Source organism: Phalangium opilio, unplaced genomic scaffold, assembly GCF_054372755.1.
Source record: "Phalangium opilio isolate 3A_F unplaced genomic scaffold, DU_Popi_V2 ptg000070l_1, whole genome shotgun sequence".
Taxonomy (NCBI): Eukaryota; Metazoa; Arthropoda; class Arachnida; order Opiliones; family Phalangiidae; genus Phalangium; species Phalangium opilio.
The window spans coordinates 12,636,132-12,658,013 of record NW_028324182.1 but is presented as its reverse complement, the minus strand read 5'-3'; the positions used below and the strand labels follow the sequence as shown (position 1 = coordinate 12,658,013).

Genomic DNA, 21,882 nt, shown 5'->3' with positions numbered 1-21,882 from the left:
TTATTTTCAAAACCCCCCAAAAATTCTCTAATTAATATTCTTTGCGTTGTTGAGTTAGTTAATTGTCTAAATTATTTTGGTTTAATCCAGATAATCAGCAGATGGACTTATCGTACACGCCATATGTCGCATTGTCTAGAATACCTTTTAAGCGAGGATGAATTATATAAAGGGTTATTTAGTTTAATCGTTCATTCTCTAGAGAGTCTAGAATGCCTCAACAAATTGACCCTAAGCTTCTGTTCCCGGAAATTAGGCTTAGGTAATGTCAGGGGATTAGGTTTAAAACACACCTTATTGTTTATCAATTAGGTAGTTAACTTTAAGCATTCTCTCCTACAAAGCCTTAAACAAAGCCCTCAGCTGACATAGATCTGTCTAAAATTATAATTAGTCAGATTTAAAATTAAAGTTAAATTTTGAGATCACCTTCTATCCGAAATGTTTAGAATGGTGTTGTTTACCTTTTTAACCCCGAAATTTTGAGGAATGCAAAGTTCATTAGCAATTCTTGGAAACTTCTCATCTTAAACTTAATTCTCAAGCGCTTTTCTCTTTTTAATACGCGGAGGCAATGGTTGGTTGGAAGGGTGGCGTGTTTGGGGTTATAATCGCGTCAACATCTATTATCGTCGTCTTATATCAACCCGTTAATGACAATATCACGTCGTTAGGCTTCGAATGCTAATAAACAATCCCTCTTTCATTATATAATCTATTCAAATATACACTGTATAGCTATAGGGGGCTCCCGGTCCCCGGCCTATAGCTGTTTCATAATAGATTCCCCGGTTAGTTTTCCCAAAATAGAAGCTTTATTATAGGTTACTTAATGGCCTTCCTGATTCTGTGATGTATAAACGCCAAAGCAGCGCTATAATCTTCTAATATCGGCTAATCTTCAGTTATAAACGTACGTAACTCCTTCGAACGCTGCAGTACGCTAAAGACGATGGGCGTCGTTAACTAATAAGTAATAACCCATAGCTCTTCCTCCAAACCCTTCCCCTTTACCCCTTTTACCCTTTATATTGGTAAGCATTTCTGAACCCCGATCAATATCTGGCCTATTTCCAAGGTTATGATTCTTCTATGTATAGAAATAGGTTTGGTTTCTTACGTTCGTTCCTATGATACGCAGAATGGTTAAGTTATTTTAGGAATGCACTACATTATACAGTCTGGAAAATACATTAATTTGTATTTAAAAATATCCTATTTCGCCCGATAAATTGATAATCTTGAATTTATATTTTTAAATTCTCTATGCCTTCTTGATGACGTTAAAGAAATAATTCTGAAACTACCCAAGGATTAAATTTTAAGAAGAAGAAAAAAAAATTATTTATTTTCTTCCTTGAGAAATATTTTTCCCCCTGAAGAAATACGCAATTTTTCTAAAGTCAACAAATATTTTTCCAAACATTATTAACTATTTTAAACCCTTCAGTATATCTCGTCGCAAGCGTAACCTAGTTTTACTTCGTTCCTTGTATACTGGGATCAGTTTCTGGAAGTCGTACGTGCGCAAATATTTTCCTATCTTGGCGGTTTTATATTATTATATGAAAAGAGATTCCGTGAATGACTCCGATCCCATCCCATGAGAAAGAAGTAGAAAAATTTTAAGAAAATTTCATTTCTCAAGATTTTTCCTATAAATCTTATACTTTTCTTAAGTCCAAGTACGTATTTTCTTCTTACTGAAACCTCTCAACCAACCCATAAAGGGTTCTTCTTCTTTCAGAAAATTTTACTCATTATTTTTGAAAAGTAGCGCGATAGGGCCTATAGGTGTCTGTATGGTTTTGGGTTCGAAAAGCGTTTTTAGGTCTTCAGGAAAGTATTAATACTAGCAACGCCTATTAGTTATTTAATGGTCCTGCCCCTAGGACAGCCCGCCAGCCATCTTTTAAAAGGGGACTTTACGAGCCAACGAGGAGTGTGTCGACCTCAATTTATCGTTACTCCTTTTTCTTAGTAGATACAGACTATGCCATATACTTATTGGAAAAGTTTTGGCCCATCAATCTGACGCTAACCAGAGAGTTTTCAACGACTATTAAATCCTTTCTTTTCGATTGACGACCACCTTCAGAAAACTAGGGTTTAGTTACTACCCAGGAGCCATTGAACGTAACCCTTTGACGACCTATATTCATTTCGTTCGTCAGTACTTGAAACATTGTACCATATTTAATCTGGAATTGAATACTTCAATTTACTCCTGACGTTAAGTAATCCCTTAACGAATTGTTCGTTGGCGCAAATTCTTTCTTTTCCGGAAGACTAAGCGTATTTTTCCTTCTGTCCATGGAGTCAGTCAGATTGTTCGACTTTTACTCGGGTTATAAACGATATGGTGTTGGGTAGAGGTCTCCGAATATATATTTTATAACTCTTTCTTAACGGACAAGGCTTAGCGAAAAGAGAAGCGAGAGAGAGAAAGAGATCTCGCTAACCCAATTTTCGTTCCATTCATAATTCTCGTTACCCGTGGCAATTAGAGGTGGCAGCTTCCCCGTAGCGCTTTAGTAGCTGGCTGGGTGGCCGTCAAGCTCGACTTCAGGGGCGACTTTCCGGATTGGTTCCCGGCAGCTTCCTTAGTATATTCTCCAAGAGTTCCTCGTTCTATTCTCTAAGTTTTATTTTTCTACTTCAGACCCAAAATCTCTCTCTTTGGGAAATAAATTTTCTTTGCCGGGGACAAACAAATCCCATTAAGGAATAAGGAAAGTCTTCGTTGGGTGTGCGCTGGGAGGATGGTGGAGAAGATGGCTGGCAGAATCTGCGCGAGAGTGTTTTAATTGAAACGTACTCTTCCGGGGTAGACAACGTCGGTTAATTCCCTTCTCTCGTTTTAATCTTTGACTGTTGGAAAATCCGTGAAAGGACTTTAGTAAGAATTAAAGAATAAAATAGCATCCTCTTGCACTTCGTAACATTTAAAAGGGCGGAAGAGAAAATCGCCATTTATTTTCCTGTCCTTATACATAGCAGTTTATTTGTTTGTTTATCTTTTCTTATTGCGTTATGCTAAGCCCATAATCATCATAACTCGATTTCTTAACAAATATCTTGGCACTTTTTATTCCGCTGAACTATTTAGTAATCTTTTTTCTCGCTGATCCGAATCGAAGCCATTATTCTTGGAGAACAAAAAAAAAAAAAAAAAAAACGTTAGCCCGTTTTGGTAATTAGACAAAAACAGCCAGAGATTAATGTTGGAATAAAAGTAGAGTTCGCGTGCTTTTCTAGGGGTTTTATTTCCCCTTCCTCTTTATCCTTCCTCCTCCTCCTCCTCTCACCGCTCTTTCCCTACCCAACATCGGTTCTCTGATCCTTTTGGCACATGGGCTTGCGGAAAATCCGCAAAACGCTGAATTGGGCATACTGTAACTGTTCGTTCGTTTTTGGGTGTGTATAACCACCCCCATCCCTCTCTTTGACCACCGTATATAACAGAAGGGTCCGCGGGAAGGCGCGCGATATAACGATCCTTCGTGTTGGCGCCCATTACATCATCACGCGCTTTTGAATGCGGGATTAGCGTGGCCTGTGGGACACGTGCGTGAGCCTTACTCAGGCCTGGGACCCCAACATCTCCCACCCACCCCCCACTAAACCTTATACCGCTTTTCTTGTGTGTTCTTTCTCCTTTTTAAGCATTTCTTTTTTGCCTGGAACACCAAGTCCAAACGACTCTCTAAACGCGAAGAGAAACGGTATTTTTTTTCTTTTTTTTTTCCTCCAGCGTTTTGGGGACCCGGTTGGCAATTTATTCCGTCTTGGCGACGTTATAGATCGACTCTCCCACGTATATATATATATATATATATATAAAAAGTGCTACGTTTTTTAAACTTTGAAGAAATGTTTTGGGGTATATTACGCTCAGAGATGAATAACTTGGACTTTAACAAACCAGATGACGCGTTGGTTAAATGTAGCGATTGCCAAAACCGCTAAGTTAACAACTGCTTATAACAAAAGGAAAAGAATTGCACGATGACCACGTTAAACAAAACCTAATCGTATCTGACCTTGAAAAATCCTACCTAACTTTACCTGATATAGTTATATTAATTGTGCTTTTGAAAAGGTAACGCTTTTTTTCTATACGAAAGGCATTTTGAAGAAAACATCATATAAGAAAACGCTATATTGTACCTGTAATCCACCTTAATGGGTTAGTAGTGTTGATAACGTTAGCATCTTGTTTTGAAACGTGGTTCATTGGTACTTGCTTCTCAAAAATGTTTCCGCTTTCCTCATCCTTCCTAGAAAGAAGAAAACTAGAGAGTATATAGGATTATAAAGTTTCGGGGGTTTTTAGGGACATTGAAAGGAAGACGCGAAGGAAAGGAGAAGGCCCGCCTTATTTGTGTTGCATTTTGAAAGGGGGTGTCGCCTCGAATTTCTCCTTTTTTAAATTTTTTCTCTTTTTATTTTCTTCTTTTTCCTGCGGATTCTTATCGGATACTATACTGTACTTCACTCCTTTTCATCGCTCATCCTTCTTCTCCTTCTCCAGGCTTCCTATTCCGGGATATAGAGTAGGATTAATAAAAGAGTTTAAGGTAGCGTATGGTGAAGATGGTATAAGGGAGCAAGATTATTTTTTTTTCTTACTGTTTCAACCGTATATAAAATCTTCCCATATAAGGTTTAAGTTATACGAGACAACCATCGTAGATCAATAAGATTCACACTACCTTAAAGAAAGTTTTACTAGAGCGGAATTCGCATAGCGGAACGGTTTAAGTACTCGAATAGTCCTTGTCGATTTTTTTTTGTCTAAAATTTCTCTGGCTTCGCCCCTTTATCGCGGTTTTCCCGCGAAACGCTTGTCATGCAAAGCGCGCCAAAATCCTTTTTTTCCCGCCTTTTTTTCCCTGTCCTTTTTCTTCGTCTCTTAGCGTAATTGGTCCCTACGTCTCCCTATAACTGTTTTAGCGAACGATTAAGGTAACGTTTAACTGGTCTTCCGACGGGGGGCGGGCGGTGAAGGAAGAGGGTCCGAGACTTATAAAAACCCTTTTTCCCGTTATTCTACGAATAAGAAAAGACGTGATTTTCCTTTCTCTTTTAGCTCGAATATCCGCAAGTACAGTTTTTCCGAGGGGGAAACCACTAAGAAAATTTTGTACACCTGATTTCAGATTTCAAATGACTTCAATTGAACTATCAAAGACTTCATTCGACTTCAAAGACTTCACTAACTGTATTTGATTTCAGATGACTTCAATAAAATTTATAAAGACTTCAAGGGACTTCAATATAATTTATAAAGACTTCAAGTGACTTCAATACAATTTATAAAGACTTCAAGTGACTTCAATACAATTTATGAAGACTTCAAGTGACTTCAATACAATTTATGAAGACTTCAAGTGACTTCAATATAATTTAGAGACTTCAAGTGACTTCATTACATTTTATAGACTTCAAGTGACTTCAATAGAATTTGTAAAGACTTCTAGTGACTTCAACATAATTTAAAGACTTCTAGTGACTTCAACATAATTTAAAGACTTCAAGTGACTTCAATAGAATTTATAGACTAAAGCCGATTTCTATTTTTTTCTCAAGACTTCATTAAATTGTAATAATTAAAAAATATCTATGTACTTCGCTATTAAGTACTAAGGTGCAGAGCAACCGAAAGCAATTATCTATGCAGAATTATATCAAGAATTAATTTACTATAAGAATGCCTAAGTCACTAGATTTTACGCTTCTACTCTTACGCCGGTGTTAGTGGACAAGTAAGCCCCACCCCTTTCATGTCCCTCATTGCTCTGCGCTTTCCTATTGGATCCCGCGGGAATAGGTCATACAGACGCGATTGACGTATTCCGAATAGAGAAAGAAAACGTCTAGCAAAGCTTGGATGAAGAATATTCTTCATCCAAGAGCAAAGTAAGCAGAAAATGGAGGCTGCCAGCGGTGCTGAAACGGTTAGGGAATGGTTTTTAATTGCCATTAACAAGTTAGTTAAAGGTTTTGAACCTAACTTAATGGATTTTGAATACTTGTCTCTACGTGAAAATCGTTCGTTCTATAATTGTTTCTAAATCGAATCAAGTGTACTATACTTATGATTTCGTGAGTTCCAAAAACCAAACCAGGGCTTAACGAGAAGGTAAAAGAGATAGATGGTGGAAACATAGAGTAAGATAAAATATTAAGTCCCGCCTTCTTTTCCAGCCTCCCCCCACCCATGAGGAGGGATTGTCGACTATCACGCGCGCACCGGACGCCTTTTTAGGCCTTCTTATAGTAAATTCCTTCTTGATTATATGGCGCAGATACAAGCCCGGATAGTATAGACCTTTTCACACTTATGGCGGCGCATGAGCAGTTGCAAGTTTGTTGCCATGAGTTTTACACTTTAATGGAGTTAACGTCTAAAATAAACTACGATGGACGTGTTTTAGAACGTTTTGTAATTTAGTATTAAAATAAAATGCCTAGTATTTAAACCGAGAGAGTAAAATTAAAACCATGTTAAGAAACAAACAGTTTTTAAGTTCTAATGGAAACGGTGCAATGATAATAGTTAGTTAAAACTCACTAAGCCTCGGCGACCGTATGGGATCGACGCTTCATCGGCGGACATCGCCGATGCCGTGCGCGAAAGCACCGCGTATAACACGCTAGTAAGCCTTGGCGCCCAATTTGGTCTGTAGAATATTATAAACTACCCCAATTTTACGTCTATTAATTGAATTCGATAAAATTTCACCTAGGAAGTTGAATTTATACTTTTACAACCATTAATACAACACTGTTTTATAAAAATAAACTCAAATACCAAACTAGTAAGGTAAAAGCAATGGTTACATAAATACGACTGGCAACAAACATTATTTCTGCGCATGCTCACCTCTCGAGAATTTTAAACCCCTTTTTACCCTCGCTCTAAGTGTGAAAAGGTCTATACTGATCCATTTGATCGTCGCTTATGTCTCAAGAATTCTGCGACGTTTCACGCGGGAAAATATGATCACGTGATCGGCCGCTATTTACGGAAAGAAGTTTTTGTCGTGGCATAGCTAACTCAATCACGCCAGTGAGCGCTTGGGCAGTAGTTTTTGCAAGGGGTCGGTCATTCATGAAATCCCGTACGCTACCCGCGAAATCCAACTTAAAAAATCTCATAAAAAATCCGAAATCAATAAAGAAATAACAAAACAGTAAAGAAATCACAAAATCAGTAGAGAAATCACAAAATCAGTAGAGAAATTACAAAATCAGTAAAGATACCACAACATCAACAAAGAAATCACAAAATCAGTAACGAAATCGCGAAATCCATTACAAAATTCACGAAATCCAAACTCAAAAGAAATCACAAAATCCAACGAAATCAATTGAAATATCCCAAAATCTGCCGAGATCATGGAAAAAATCCGAGGAAATCACGGGAAAAATTGCAAAATCCGTTGGATTTTATCGAATTTTGAAATCAAACAAAATCCGACGAAATCATACGAAATCCGAAGAAATCAAATTGGATTTCGAAATCCCGTACACTTTTTCCAAAACGTCCGACCCCTCAGGTTTTTGAAACTGATTATCGTCTGATTCATACTCGAATTCATAGTTCAGAGAACTAGAAGACACAATTTTTAAATTGGCTGCTTGTATGCTGTATTTCGAAGGTTCCCAATTTAGTTAAATAGTAGTTTAAATTAAGCCAATTAAACTTCGCCACAAACAAAAATATATCGTTTTTACGAATATTCCTTGAAACGGAATGATTAGCAGCCGACAATAAGTCCAAAAACGAAAAATTTCTGGGGAAGAGTGTCTGGCACAAGAGTCTGGTAGCATTGCACCTCCGAAAACGGCCGAAAATTGAGGGATAGAGACCATCCCCCCCTGTTTGACTGGAAAATTTATAGGACATTGTCCACTGTAGTGTGCAGAAATAGTATCACATCTCCATAGTCAAGCTATCAAAACTTCCAAAATTTTATTGGTCAAACTGTCCAGTGACCCCCTTAGTTTTTAACAAAACTATGGCACATTTTAAAATTCCAGTGTCCTGTGCTTATTTCCGGCCCTGATCAAGACTATTGAAGATAAAATTTGAAGAAAAGGAAATTTCCACTTATGAAAGACGGAATTTCAATAGACTTCAAGGGATTTTTCTACCACTTCATTTGACTTCAAGAGATTTCCAACGGACTTCGTATGACTTCAGAGAGACTTCAAGAGATTTCCGAGAGACTTCAAGAGATTTCCGAGAGACTTCAAGAGATTTCCGAGAGACTTCAAGAGATTTCCGAGAGACTTCAAGAGATTTCCGAGAGACTTCAAGAGATTTCCGAGAGACATCAAGAGATTTCCGAGAGACATCAAGAGATTTCCAAGAGACTTCAAGAGATTTCCAAGAGACTTCAAGAGATTTCCAAGAGACTTCAAGAGATTTCAAAGGGACTTCGTATGACTTCAAGAGACTTCCGAGAGACTTCGACTGACTTCAAGCGATTTCCAAGGACTTCGCATGACTTCAAGGGATTCTCTAGGGACTTCCTAAGATTTCCGAGATTTCAACTAAACTTTGCGATTTATAGAGACTTCAAAAACAATTTATGGACTTCAATTGTGATTTCAAAAATTTTGTACACCTGATTTCACAAGTGGTTTCCCCCTCGGTTTTTCCACGTAAAACGAGTCGTATATATTCAGATTTTTAAATCCGTTTCATTATGGAACCTAATTTGTACGATTTTTACTTGCCGGCGACGTGGAAATTAAATCCGAGCGATGAGGCGGAAATGAATAAGAGACTTTATGTATACCAAAAAGGGATATTTAATCCTGGAATTTTCATTTCCGACGTACGTGATTATTACCACTTTAATTTAGGCTTAACTGGCTTCAATCTTTACGCCCAAAGCCTACTGGGACGTTTATTTATTTTTCTGAATATCTTATTCTTTAGTTACCACCATGCATGGAAAAGGGTCATATTTAATTAGTTTTAGTTAATGTTTTAGCCAGCAAGAAGTGTAATTTTCTCTGAAATTACTGTTAATTTTCTCAAAACATACGTGCTGGGTACAGTTTAATGAATAAATTATTGGAAAGTCGACGTCTCTTTCGCGAAAATGACATTTATAATTACGCATCCGGACACTGCCACGAAAATTAACCAACCAACAATTTACAAACATATTTTCCAACTTAATTTGTTGCGCGTTGCATTGATTTTTATTCACAGTAGATACACTTTCGCGGGGTTTCAACTAAAAGCAATTTCCATCTGATCTTTATTCTGTATCCGTAATAATCCAAATTGTCATTTTCGCTTCCAAAATTTGCTTTTCCTCGCCAGCCACCATTCTGGCAAACCTATAACTCCATGCATGCACTCCTTTTGGGCAATTTTCTCCTGGACTTCTCTCTTAACGAAAACGAACAGCTCGACTGGATTAAATCTGTCGAGGAAATGGAAGGCGATTTCGGATAGACCCCCTTCTACCCCCACCTCTCCCTTTCTCTTTAGTTCAGAACCACCGAACGTGTGTACGGAATTCGAGAATAATTCCTAGAGTTCATCCCAAGTAGGTCTTACAACGGTTAGACGCTTATTGGGAAGCGTTCTTAAAGGGCCATGGAATTGGCTTCGACCCTTGGTGCATCTTTTCTTTGGGACATATAGGGGTCCGTGTTAAAACTAAGAGATTTGGGTATAGAGAGGGTATACTACCATACCATTAAAGCCCTGACGTTACATTGTTGTAAACTCGGAACGTAACCCCGCGTAACCCTGCAGTGTAACTTTGGTGCACGCGATCCAACAACCCCTTTTCTACTCTCGACCGATCAGAGCGGCGCAATGACTGTAAAAGCGAGCAACATTCGTCTTCTCCGCGTGCTCGATCTCGCGGGTCAAACGTATTCCGCTCGCGTTGTCATCTAATATATTCTGTTTGATAGTATAAAATTGGCGGGAACGATCTCGAAAGCGCGCTCGCGATTTTTTACGCGTGTCGCCTATAAACTACCCAAGGCACGATAAAAAAAAATTATACTTAGCGATAACGTGAATTGAGTGGAAAGTGTGTTTTTTAGATATTGCAGGACGCTTATAAATTAGTAGGGTGATTGTTCTCTTACCTGAAAAATATCAGTGTTCATTCATCTTCATCGATTTTGAGATGGACCCCTAGCAATTCTCCAAATTATTTTAACGGAGAATTCGGACGACGTTATATAAGAACCCGTGCAATCATCACGGAATTAAATTTAATTTAGAATTATAACAAATGGTATACGAGACGAGGCATTCTTGTGGTTCTGAATATTACTTACGTCCGTCGTCTAGAAGGGAAGGGGGTGTGTGATGTCCGACTAAAATTATAATCCCCGTCTGCTCGTCTCTTGTACTTTTAATTCCCCCTCGATATAATAATACCTCGACGCATTTTCATAATTAGGCACTTTCTCTTTTACGGACGCGTCGCTTTTAATGACACCCACCCATAACCCTTAACCTCCCTCCCTTTCTCTCTCTCTCTCTCTCTCCCTGGACCCTTTGGTCGTCCACGCGTGGCTTCGAACGCCAGGAGGAGAAATATAAATAATGACCTTTCATTTTAGGGTCTCCTCTCTAAGCCATCATGCATGCTCCTTGTGGCGCGAGCCTTGACTCCCCTCGCTTCGCTAAAAAGGCGTCTAATTACTGGAGCTTTTCTCTTTTAGCCGCTCACACTCTTTGCCCAAATTCGTAATTTGTTTTCCGGAGTTGTTTTGTTTCCCACCTCTCGGCCAAAGCCAAGTTAGAAGTTACCAACTTATACGATGCATGGGGAGTCGCGATGTACTCTTCTATAGTTGGCTCGGACGAGGCTTAACGGCGGACCAGATCATCTTTAATCCCGCCGAAAATCGATAGACTAATTTGATGGAAAGTGCACGCTATCTTTCTTAAAATGCCCAAACTCTTGAAAGGTATAAATTGCTGAAGGCAGACTCGGATAGGCGCTTAAGCGTTTATCAAAAATGGACCTTTTATAAACTGGGCGAGCGCGTCTTAACTTTAATATCAAAGTGGGTGTAAAAATTAATTACATCTCTTCTATCATACGAGGAAGGTATACACCCATTTCGGCGCAAAGAGATTTACACTCTCAGAGGCTTTCCTTAAGTTTCGTAATAAGTTCCAGCGGGAATTAATTCGAAACCGATGCCAGAATCTATTTATGGGTTGAAGCTATTAAAGCGTCGGATAACGTCTTTTCAGTTTATTGCGTACGGTAGAATTCAATAGACTTTACTTAAGAAAGCTGATATTCGGTAGGTTTTGCCTGGAAAAGTATGTTGTAAATACAGAAGAGCTTTGTTTTTTAGGAGTCACATTACTCGTAAAGTGATTGTTTTGTAGATTTAGGACAATCCGCTTCATCCATTCCAGTGCCTGTAGATCTCCTCCATCTTCTGATGCACCTACGAAGTGGTATTTAGATTCAAAGCTCTTGGAAAATTTTAATTTTACTTTGACTATATTTACGGAAAATAGAGATAAGCCGCTCTGCTCCCCATCTGTATTCGTGATGGGGATCATTCGGTCCAAGTCCCAATTCCATCTATCTTCATCTTAGAGACCTTTTACGTATATATTTTTAACCTTGAGAGTTTACTAGAGTTCAAAGCGGGCGAAAACAAATTGCTAGGCCTTTCCTTTAAAATTGATGGGGCCAGTCTTTGACTATAATCGAATCTGATCGTGGAAAACTAAAACTATAATATTTCTCAGTTTGAAGCATCAACCTTCGAGAGTGTGCATGCGCGTGTATATTTGTTTTCAACTTTAAAATGGATCGAGTTTCCAATTGAAATCGGGTTTTCGCGGGGTACAATCTCAGGATGCGCGGGTTAACCTATACATTCCTGTCTCTTTTTAGTCGTCGAGGTTGTTCTTTTAGCCAGATGTATACGCGTCCGTTCGTCCTCAGCAGCGTTATAAGAAGGGACGTTTTCCCCCTAAGCTTCGCGCTCCCTTAAATATCAATATCGAGTTCCTTTGGCGCAAAAATTCTCTCACGACTATTATAAAAAAGAATGAGGAGGGCGGTCGCCCCTGTATGCCGGCTACGTCCGGGCTTTTGGAAAATCGAGTTAAAACGCCACCGATATTAAACTACACCGTGCCCTTTTCCAAACGCTACCGGGTTAAGATGGCGTTCCCGACGGAAATGCCAAGGTTTCCTAGTTCCGGCTTGGAAGCGGAGACGGAAGGCTAGTTTCGCGTTTTCGCTATCGACAAACCGTGTCGCGAAAGGTTTGGTCGATCGGATTCGTCTTTCCAGGCAGCAGTGTAGCTAGCTAGACTCGGCTGGCGTTCCCTGCCTGCCTATACGAATCGAATAATCGATGACTCCAGTATAGGACAGTATAGTGGCGGGCGACTGGGCTCCTCTTCAAATCCTACTCCCGCCTGCGCCGCACATACCCTCATCATCCGCGCGCAAACTCTCCTCTCCTCCCGGTCTCGGGGTTTTGAACCCCCCGTGTCAAGTGCCCCTATGCAGGCCCCACGCGTTGCGGGGGAGTCGAGCGAAATGGGGTTTTGGGCCTCCTTTTTACCCCCGAAAATGGGCGAAGTAAAGCTTAGATTGGGGGACTACCGTCTACCCCCTTTTATACAACCCCCCCCCCGCCCACCCCCGCTCTTAGCATCAAATCGATATAAGGAAAGACGGGGAGCATCTCCTTCGTACACGGTGACCGTACCGGGAAGCTCCCCGTGGCTTTAAGTGTTCCCAAATTTAACCTTAGACAAATGTATTTCACTGAGACATTCATTGTTTTCTCTAACTGTAATTGAAAATTAAAACTGCCAAAGGCTATTTGATCAATATCCGTCTTCTGATGGTGACTATTTAATAAAAAAAGTACTGATGGAGGAAGCTAAATTACTGCATGGAACATATCTTAAGTAATTTGTCCTTAACTTAACCTTTATTTGTCTTTGGTTGTACCGTCACCCCTCCTTTTGAGTTCTCGCAAGGATCTTTTCGACGCGACTAAACCCCGGGCCCCAACTGGAATCTTCTTCTTTTGCCACCGTTATTTTTGTAAGTCGTATAAGACGTTTTTTAAGAAAATGTCCCTGACTGCGTGGTACCACGGCTCAGGGACGTACGAAGTAATTCGTTCTTTTTTTATGGCTTCTCTATACTTTTCGTTTTAGTCATCGGGCTTGTTTTCCGTGCCTAGAAATCGTTTTAGTTTCTCTTCCCCGATCGGTTTATTGGTTGAAAGGGAGGGAGGTTGAAGGGGTACGCGCCGGGTGCTGATGAGACTGAGAAGTTTCATCAAACTCCCTCAGTTTACCCCTTGACTCTAATGGGGAGTGTATACCTTCAGAATGAGGCGACCCCCTCTCCCTATACCTACCTTTAATACGCCTCTAATCATTGGCGAAATTAATTAGTTGAACCGTGAATTAGACAATTTCGAGAGGACATATTGAGGGATTGGGGGACGCGACGTCCTGCATGGTAGCTAGTCAGGAGAGCTCGTCATCCAATTATCCATTTGGTGAAACAATTAGGCTTCCTCAATTCGCGTTATAGACATTTCTCTCTATAGACACCCGCCTGCCTGCCTGCCTCTCTTTATCCACCTCTCTTCCTCAACGTTATTAGAGCGGATATGACTTTGCATCGTCTCTTGCATTTAGAAATTAAGACCTAATATTAGTGAAAGTTCATACGATGAAATATTTTTCTGTTAAAGTAATTCGTCACATCTCTTTAGCTGACAAACGTTGTCTTGAAAAGTTCAAACTTAGTCCTGTATCAGTGTAAACTTCACTTCAACTTATCACCTTCTGATTTTTAATTAGTAAATACAAAATTACCCTACACGTATAATTAAAATTCGAAATGGTTGTCAGTGACCGGGATACGAAGAATTAACCAATATCAATACTTTCGAAAAAGTAACTACTCAATTGGTAAAACCGAACAAGCGAAGGAGGAGAGAGAGAGAATTTTGTGTCTTTCAAAAGTTGGTTAGTTCAAGTTGCACGCACTAGTTTAAACTCCACCCTATCTACTGTTAAAAAGATGCCTTCCAGCGTATTCTCTTCCACCGTTACTTCCTCGAAAGCTCGGGAGTTCTTCCGGATCGATGAATTAAAATTCTGGCGAGAGCTGAAGCGAAAACGGAAGAAAGAGTTGCTGGTATGGATGGAGGAAAAAGGAAGCTGCGGAAGAGATATTCTATCCCATTGATTAATTAATGGTTGCCTAATAAGAAACGCAACACATGGGCCAAATCGCCTTCTCCTACATCCCCTCATCCCCTTCCCCATCAATTCCACGCACCAACCACGCGAAAGATAAGGAGTTAATTTCTAGCCAACGATCACAAACCCCCTTATCCTCCCTATACCTCTTCGGGATACTTTCATTTTCTCGGTTTTCTAGCTCGGTTTTTCTTTTTCTTAATTATTTGGGCGGAAATAATGGGTATGGAGGCAGCGAGGGGGTGGTCATTTTTAAAAAGATTCATCTCTCTTTTACGAGAAGTGGGTAGCTCTCTCTCTCTCTCGCTCTCTCTTTTAAGAATTGCGCCCAAAAATCGGGAAAACGATAAATCCCTATCGCGGCGTCGGCCACTCAAACTTGCCATATCAATTTTAAGCCTGAATCTCCTCTCTTCTCCTCTCCATCCTCTTTAATTCTCTTTTCCTTGCCAATATTCTTTCCTCTATAACATTCGGAAATTTTTGCGGCCCGAAAAGAAAGGGGGGGATGTATTACGAAAATGGCGTCCCCTTCCACTTTATCCGATCGTCCCTCCTCGATCCTCATCTTTCTCGAGATGGGATGACGTTATCTGTTTTAATCCTTCGCCGGAAACTTAAAATAAAATTTTTCCCTATTAAAGTTTTAGGGGAATATGTCTGTTTACCCTTTATAATGGGGAAGAAGGATTGTGAACCAATTTTATCTCGTGGTTTTTAACATTGTGTATCATTGCGCCCAAACTTGTTAAAGTTACCATACTTATCTTGAACGAAGCTGTAGAATAATAACGTTAAGACTATATGAGGCCCTCGTTTAATGGAATTATCTATAGAGTTTCTAAAGTATATAACGGCTTTTCTGTCTAGCGCCAATATATATTCTAGTGTTTGCGCCCGAGTTTTCGAAGACCTTTATAAAGCAAGAAGGGTTTTAGCGAAAGGGAGGGGGTTTAGTTATTCCTGACGTCTGCTTTTGTTTAGTCGTTCCCCATCCCCCTCTCTATCTCTCTCTCCTTTTAGGTTCTAATTGTCTCCTCCAACGCTCTTAATTCCTTCCCTAAAACTTTTAAAACGGCGGCACTTTATTCGAGACCATCTAGCCCTAATTCCACGTGCATACGCTATAGTATATGTTTTAGCTTTAAAAAGGAGTTTTTGACTTTTTAATCCCATGTAGTGTTTGCGGGTTTATTGTTCTAAAGAAGTCGGCTGGCTGGAGTATAAGCACGGTCTTATCGCCCCTAGAAAGGGGGTTAGTTAGCAACTTCTGTTTGTAGCACCATCTACTGCGACGTAATTTGTCGCATTCTGTATAATGGACGATGGTAAAAGTTTACCATCTTTATAAGGGGTTAAATTTGGCGATTTCCAACTTGTTTTTTGTATCTTCTTTTATAAAGATAGCGCCTAGACTAATTGTTGGCGAGTTACGGGTGCAGTGTTAGGGTACGCTCTCCATTCTTGTGTCGGACGCTCACGTTTTATTGTCTTTTCTTTATCTCTTTTATTTCGGTCCAAGCGAGTTGATTAGCTCTAAATTTTCCACCCTTTTTTATTTTTTTTTTCTCTTTCTTTGTTTCTCCTACTTTCATTTTAGCCACGCTTGGAGGTCAAGGGGAATGGGAAAGAGTTAGAAAAGAGTATAAATTGAGAGACCAAAGACAATGTCGCCCGTTCCCCAGACAAACTCCATCTTAAATTTTTTGGGAAGAAGGAAAAACGAAAATGGGTGGAAACGCCTTTATATATCCAAAGCGAGACAAAATTTAAGTTTATGTTTATGCCTACTTGGCGTTTTATACCGCGCTTTGGATTTGGTTGGGAATTTTTTTAAAGGGAGGGTAAATCCGGCGGTAAAAGATATCTATACACAATGGATCAAAAAAATAAATTCACTTTCCCTTGAAAAATTAAATTTAAATGGAGAAAAACTCGTTTCAAAAACCTAAAGAAAAACAAACTTCTTTTTGAAAATAACGACGCGAGTGAATGAATAAACTCAAGCTGCGTTGCCGCGCTGGTGCTATAAAAAGTTGCTTCGTAACATTCTAAAGAGACTTAAAGATATCTAATAAATTTAATTATAAATTAGTTTCTCTCGAAAGCGCGCGAGTTTCTTCTTCTTCTTCTTCTTCTTCTTCCAAGTGCATCATCCTGTAAACACGCTTTCTCTCACGTTCCTGTCGTAAATACTTCAAAAGCTTTCTAAGCCTTTTTCTTAGCAAAACTATATTTTAGTCTACTTTATTATAGCCTTATCCTCTTTCGGCCAATATCATAGCAGTCTTATAAAAACTTTATACCCTTGAAAGGAAAAAAATTGTTACCCATTCAGTTCATAAATCGACGTAAAACTTGAACTGAACAGAATCTTCGCGCAGCTAGGGTCTATATTAAAATCGGTAGAATACTTTAGTTAATCATCTTCTGGTTTTTTACTGGGCAAGAATAAAACTGGTTGTAAAAGGGGTATCATACTTTCCACTCGAAGAAAGTTGACGATATTCATAGCTCTCATCTTTTTTATATACATACATATCTAATTTATACCGATCTGTTTTTTTTTCTTGCTTTTTTTTACGTTGGGGCGCCTTATACGTAACCATTTTCTCTGTGGAGCGCCAGCTATAGGAATATTTTGCTTTTATAAGAAGAAAAGGGCTGAATCATTAATGGGTAGGCGCGAGCTTCGCTTTTGTCTTACGGTTGAGTGCTGCCAAAAAGGAAGAGAAGAAAATTGGGCCAAGAAAAAGAAGAATTTTTGTCTTCTGGATCCCTATTTAAATATCGATCCCTGGCTTAAATCGCCGAGCATTTCCTATAAATAATGGATGAGGTTTTGATCTGTTTTTGTTTGGCCCCTCCTATATGTACTGTAGATAGCCTTAAGGCTGTTTATGCCCCCCGAAGGGGGGTCCCCCGCGCTCCCTAACTTCTCCATTTTCATCGGTAAAGTAAGGACTAACGCGCTGGCCCCAGGCTGACTTAAAGAGCCATTCCTATATAGAGAAAAAGAGTCTTGATGACCTCATACCATCCATGTACGTGTCGCGAAGGGAACCTTACAAAGACGACTCTGGTGAGGACATTATAGTGATCAAATCAAATGTATTAGTTTTGACCCCTTTTTAGCCGCGTTTTCCACGACCCATCTTCTCTATCTCTGCGCGAAGGGGTTAAAACAGAGGGGTTGCTCACTTCCCCCTTATAAAAATATACAATGATAGGATTCAATTTACATTAGGCCTACCCCAAATATTTCCGCTGTTTGGGATGAAGCGAGTGTTTAGTCTCACGGTATCTCAACTGACTCTGAATCATGCAGCTTGAACAGCGAACGTTACGTACGACTTTGATGAACCCTGAATGAATGAACTCCCCCCGGGTTTGTAAAGGAGAAAGTCTAGGCATTATTTCCCCGCCGTGTTTTCTGAACCCTTCTCTATAATGTTTTTTCCCTAAAAATGGGTGGACAAGTATATGGGGTGAATGTGAATGTGTGACGATACGATATAGTCTTATCATCCGTTCCAACCCGAGTCTTCCACGATTCTCACCGTAAAATCCACCAGATTTTCCCGTGACGAAAATGGACTTAAAATTAGCTCTATCCCACGCTGAACCCTTTGCTAGGGACTGACAACGAAACGTCCCTGCAAAAAGGAGGATCAATTGGGATGAGAGGATGGAGGAGGGATGGGGTATAAAGATGGCTGGCTGATGGGAAACAAGACGACTGTTGTGTATCGCGCGCTAACATTTGGCGTGATGGTGCGCTCGCTGCTCGTCTCCTTTTGTGTTTTGGGAAAACTCCTACCATGCAGGATGGGAGGGAGGCTGAGGAGCTCTCTCGCGGAAGAGGGATGAAGATGAGGGAGGGGATAACGCGCTGATGCTGCCACGAAGAGAATGGCAAATGACTTCTGCTCCCGATACTGATGGCGTAACGTCCCTTTGCCCCTACTCCCCTATATATAACATTGTTCTCGCTATACCGTCCCCCAATGTTCAATCCAAGGGGATGGGGATGAGGAACTCGTATTATTCAGCGAGCGAGATGAAATGTCTCCGAAGGCTGTTTCTTCTAGTAACATCCCTGTCTAGTAAGGGTGGCGACTTAACGGGGGGTGCTCGCTCGCTACTATTTTTTTACATACCCATGATTCGTAACCCTCCATCCTTCACCCTCAGTCCAATGACGGCGCTAATGGCTTCTCAATGGTCCGTCGGAGCGCGAAAGACAAAAAAAAAGAGAAAAATATATAGGATGAAGATGGGGATGCTATAACTGCGTGGTGCGTGCGTACTACAATCGTGTCTTATTAGGCATATCTTATAAAAAAAATAGTCTAGTATATTGAAACGTCATAATTTGGGGAAGAAAAACTGAACGTATATATATATAGTTTAATTTGCCTTCTCCGTCAATTTTCTTCGAGATATGTCTCACTCTTTTTAGGGATATATTATTGGTAATGGGGATAGAGAAAGGGTATTTTCAGATTATAGTATTTTTTAGTCAAGAAATCCGGGCGATTCTGATACATTTTTCATCGGAGACTCTAGGGGGATCATGACGAGCCCAGCAGGCCTCCGGGTTTTGACAGGATTTTCTTCGTCTTAAGCCTAGGTTTTTGAGCATCCTTTCCATCCTTTCTCATCTTCTCCTTACGCCCCCACCACCACCCCCATCTTTTAGTTTTTACGCTTGGCTCATTTTTTCTGCCTTATTTTTCTTCTCCTCCTCCCGAAACAGGCAAAGAGATGTCTTAAAAATATCTATATAGTAACAACCCTATCATTTATATTTATCAAGAACATAGCACTCCTTTTTTTTTATAGGGAAAAAAATTTCTGACAATAGAGTCGGTTGGTTCTAGATACACCACCACTATCCACCTTCTCTCTCTCCCTTATTCTTCGCCTATAAGTTAAAGAAAAGCGAACCATATAGAAACGAAGAAAGATGAAGAGTTTATTTTTGAGCGTTTCCCTTTAAACTTCCTGTACAAGGAAGCTAAGCCTTTTGTAACGTTCTTATAGGTTTTTCATTACCAGAAAAGGTTAGTTAGGCGTTAGGAAAACCTTTTTCATTCTTTTTTTTTTTTTGACAGAGTGACGTCGGGGTATATAGCGAGCTAAAACTCTTAATTCTCCCTCCGTTATGACACTGCATACGTATATCGTTTCCTAACTCTTTATTAGAACGAGAAAGCCGCAAAATTGCTTTTTCCAAAAAGAAACTTCCATTATTTTCTCGGCAGACAACTCAACTTGCTTTCCTATTAACGGATACTAACTTATATATACTATACACACCAAAACACGCTCAAGAGAAAAAAGGTCCAGAAAGGCGCGCTCAAAGTGATTTATGACTTTAAATTGTTTAAAGCTAGTGTTCCTTTCTTATTTTTCTTCGTCAAGTTACAACTAAACCTCTTTGCATATCCATGGCCCCCGCCACAACCATTAATGAAAATCAGAAAACCTCAAGCTGCATGCATGAGCTCTTAAGAATCTAGTGTAGTTTTCCCCCCTAGTTTTTTCTAAGCTATTCATGTTACAATTAAATGAATTAATACTAATAATCATTCTCGAAAGTTTTACAGCTGCGTGCATATAGTATCTTTTATCCTAAAAACCAAAGCTTAACATTAATTGGGGAAGGAATTCCTTAATAGGAAGATGTAAGGAAGCCCTTTTTATTTTTTCTGCCTCATCTCTCTCTCTTTCTCTTTCTTTCTCTTTTCGTTTTCTTCTTTCTTCTTTCGTGATTCGAAGAAGAAATTGGTTGAAATTAATTAACGTTGGGATGTTTTTAGAGGGGGGGATTACGCGTAGCGTTTTCTTAAGTTTCTGTTACCGCTAATTGATATCGAACGGATGTTCAGAGCCTTCTTATTAGCAACCATCTCCGTCTGCTGTAGGGGATCGCCTTGATAAGATCTATTTTCAGGTGGTAATTCTTCTCCTCTAATATTTATTTGGTACGGTGTGTGTGTGCCTAGCTTTTCTTTGGGATGATAGTTTTCATTAATGAATGTTTTACTTGGGCTACGTTCTCCTAAATGACCACTTAATCCGACTTAATTCTTGTTTAGGAAAACAATTAGAAGGATTTAATGGTGCTTTAGTTGAATTCAGGTAATAGATCTTAATTTAAGGTAAACTGCATTGTATGTAAATGGACGCGCGGTGTTTAGTTTGAAGTTTGTTTTGTTGAATAAGTTTCAAATAACTGCACCCAGTTTTATAAAATAACGCACGGTATATTATTATTAGTTTTGACAATGATATGGGTGCGTCCATCTTGTTTGTGCGGGTAAAATTTAATATGAATTTAAAATTTTGGGTGTAATTTTAACCCTCTAAAATATATCCTTCAACAAATATACATATTCAGCCTCTTATACTTTCCCCAAGTCAAACATTTTCAAAACTTTAATATTTAATATTTAAAATTATTTCCTTATTTTTATTCCGAAATAAGTTTAGTCTTATACCCATTTAGTAATGCCATAAGTTTATAAGATATGTTCCATAAGTATAAAACCACCTATACTAGTTCGAGAACAACGCGAAAATTGACTACACTCGGTAAAATTGCAGTCCATCTAGGTTCTATTTAGTCTGTACTAAGCCTTTGTCAGCGCCAAAACCAGGCGTCGCTTTAAGAGAATATATGACGTTCCATCTACGTCACTTCATGACAAGCTCCAGTTTGTAACCAGTGAAAAACTTATGGAAGGAACATATGTTATAAACTTATGGTAATGTTAATACGATTATGATTGACGTATATTAACCCAGGATTAATAACTCGGAGTAAGGTACACCTTTTTTACCATTAGGGGGTGAATTTCAAGACGTACTTTAAAAAATTGTATACGTGTCTTAACGCCTGGCCTCATCGTCGTAAATCTAGAGCTTTTAATATTAAAATAAAAAGGAAACTCTTTTTAAAAAAATAAAACAGGCCGGGCTAATTATAAAGGAGGAATTAACTTCACCCTCTTTTAATCCACGTTCTTATCGTTATGGCACACTCCCAAATTTTTGTCTAAATGATAAAACGTAAATTTTTTTTAACAGCTCCGTTGAAGAGACAGAGTTTCTCGCGAGCGGTAATCACCGTGAATATCGAGCTTGGCATTCAAAAAAAAAAAGGCTCATTTTTTATTTCAACTTAATAATTTTAAAATGTCATGCGTGGAAAAGGGTTTCCTTTACCCCTTTTTTTATTCTTTCGTTTTCTGCTTTTTATTCTTGGGATTTCGTGTCATAATGTGAATAATTTCGGCAACGATTATCCCCTCTCTCCGGCCGCCGCTAGTCTCGAAATAAAAACCTCGAAAAACACCTTTCGGAATGTAGAAATAGCTTTAGCAATATTTTTATTTTAATTTGCGAAAAATTTCACGAGTTTTCGCGTTACACGCATCGTCATTTTTGGCTAGGTAAGGAAATTATTTCAGAATTATTATTTTCTAAAGGTAATGTGAAACCATTGCCATATTATTATTAAGCACTCGCAATTAAATATATAATTAATTGGATACGTAATTAGGGGAAATATTGTAGCTGATTGCGTGGGCTTAAGACTAAAC

The 21,882-nt window shown here is 39.2% G+C and overlaps 1 protein-coding gene and 1 long non-coding RNA gene across 2 annotated transcripts in view; one reads left to right on the top strand and one right to left on the bottom strand.

Moving 5' to 3' along the window:
- The window catches only part of Su(var)3-3 (lysine-specific histone demethylase Su(var)3-3), a 213,352-nt gene that overhangs the window by 96,414 nt on the left and 95,056 nt on the right, over nt 1-21,882 (top strand). The gene's annotated exons all lie outside the window — the stretch shown is intronic.
- On the bottom strand, nt 8,673-12,615 carry LOC149661723 (uncharacterized). The gene is made up of 3 exons (XR_016368983.1): nt 11,528-12,615; nt 11,380-11,463; nt 8,673-11,324 (listed from the first exon to the last, which is right to left on the bottom strand). It is a non-coding gene; the product is annotated as an uncharacterized LOC149661723 (long non-coding RNA).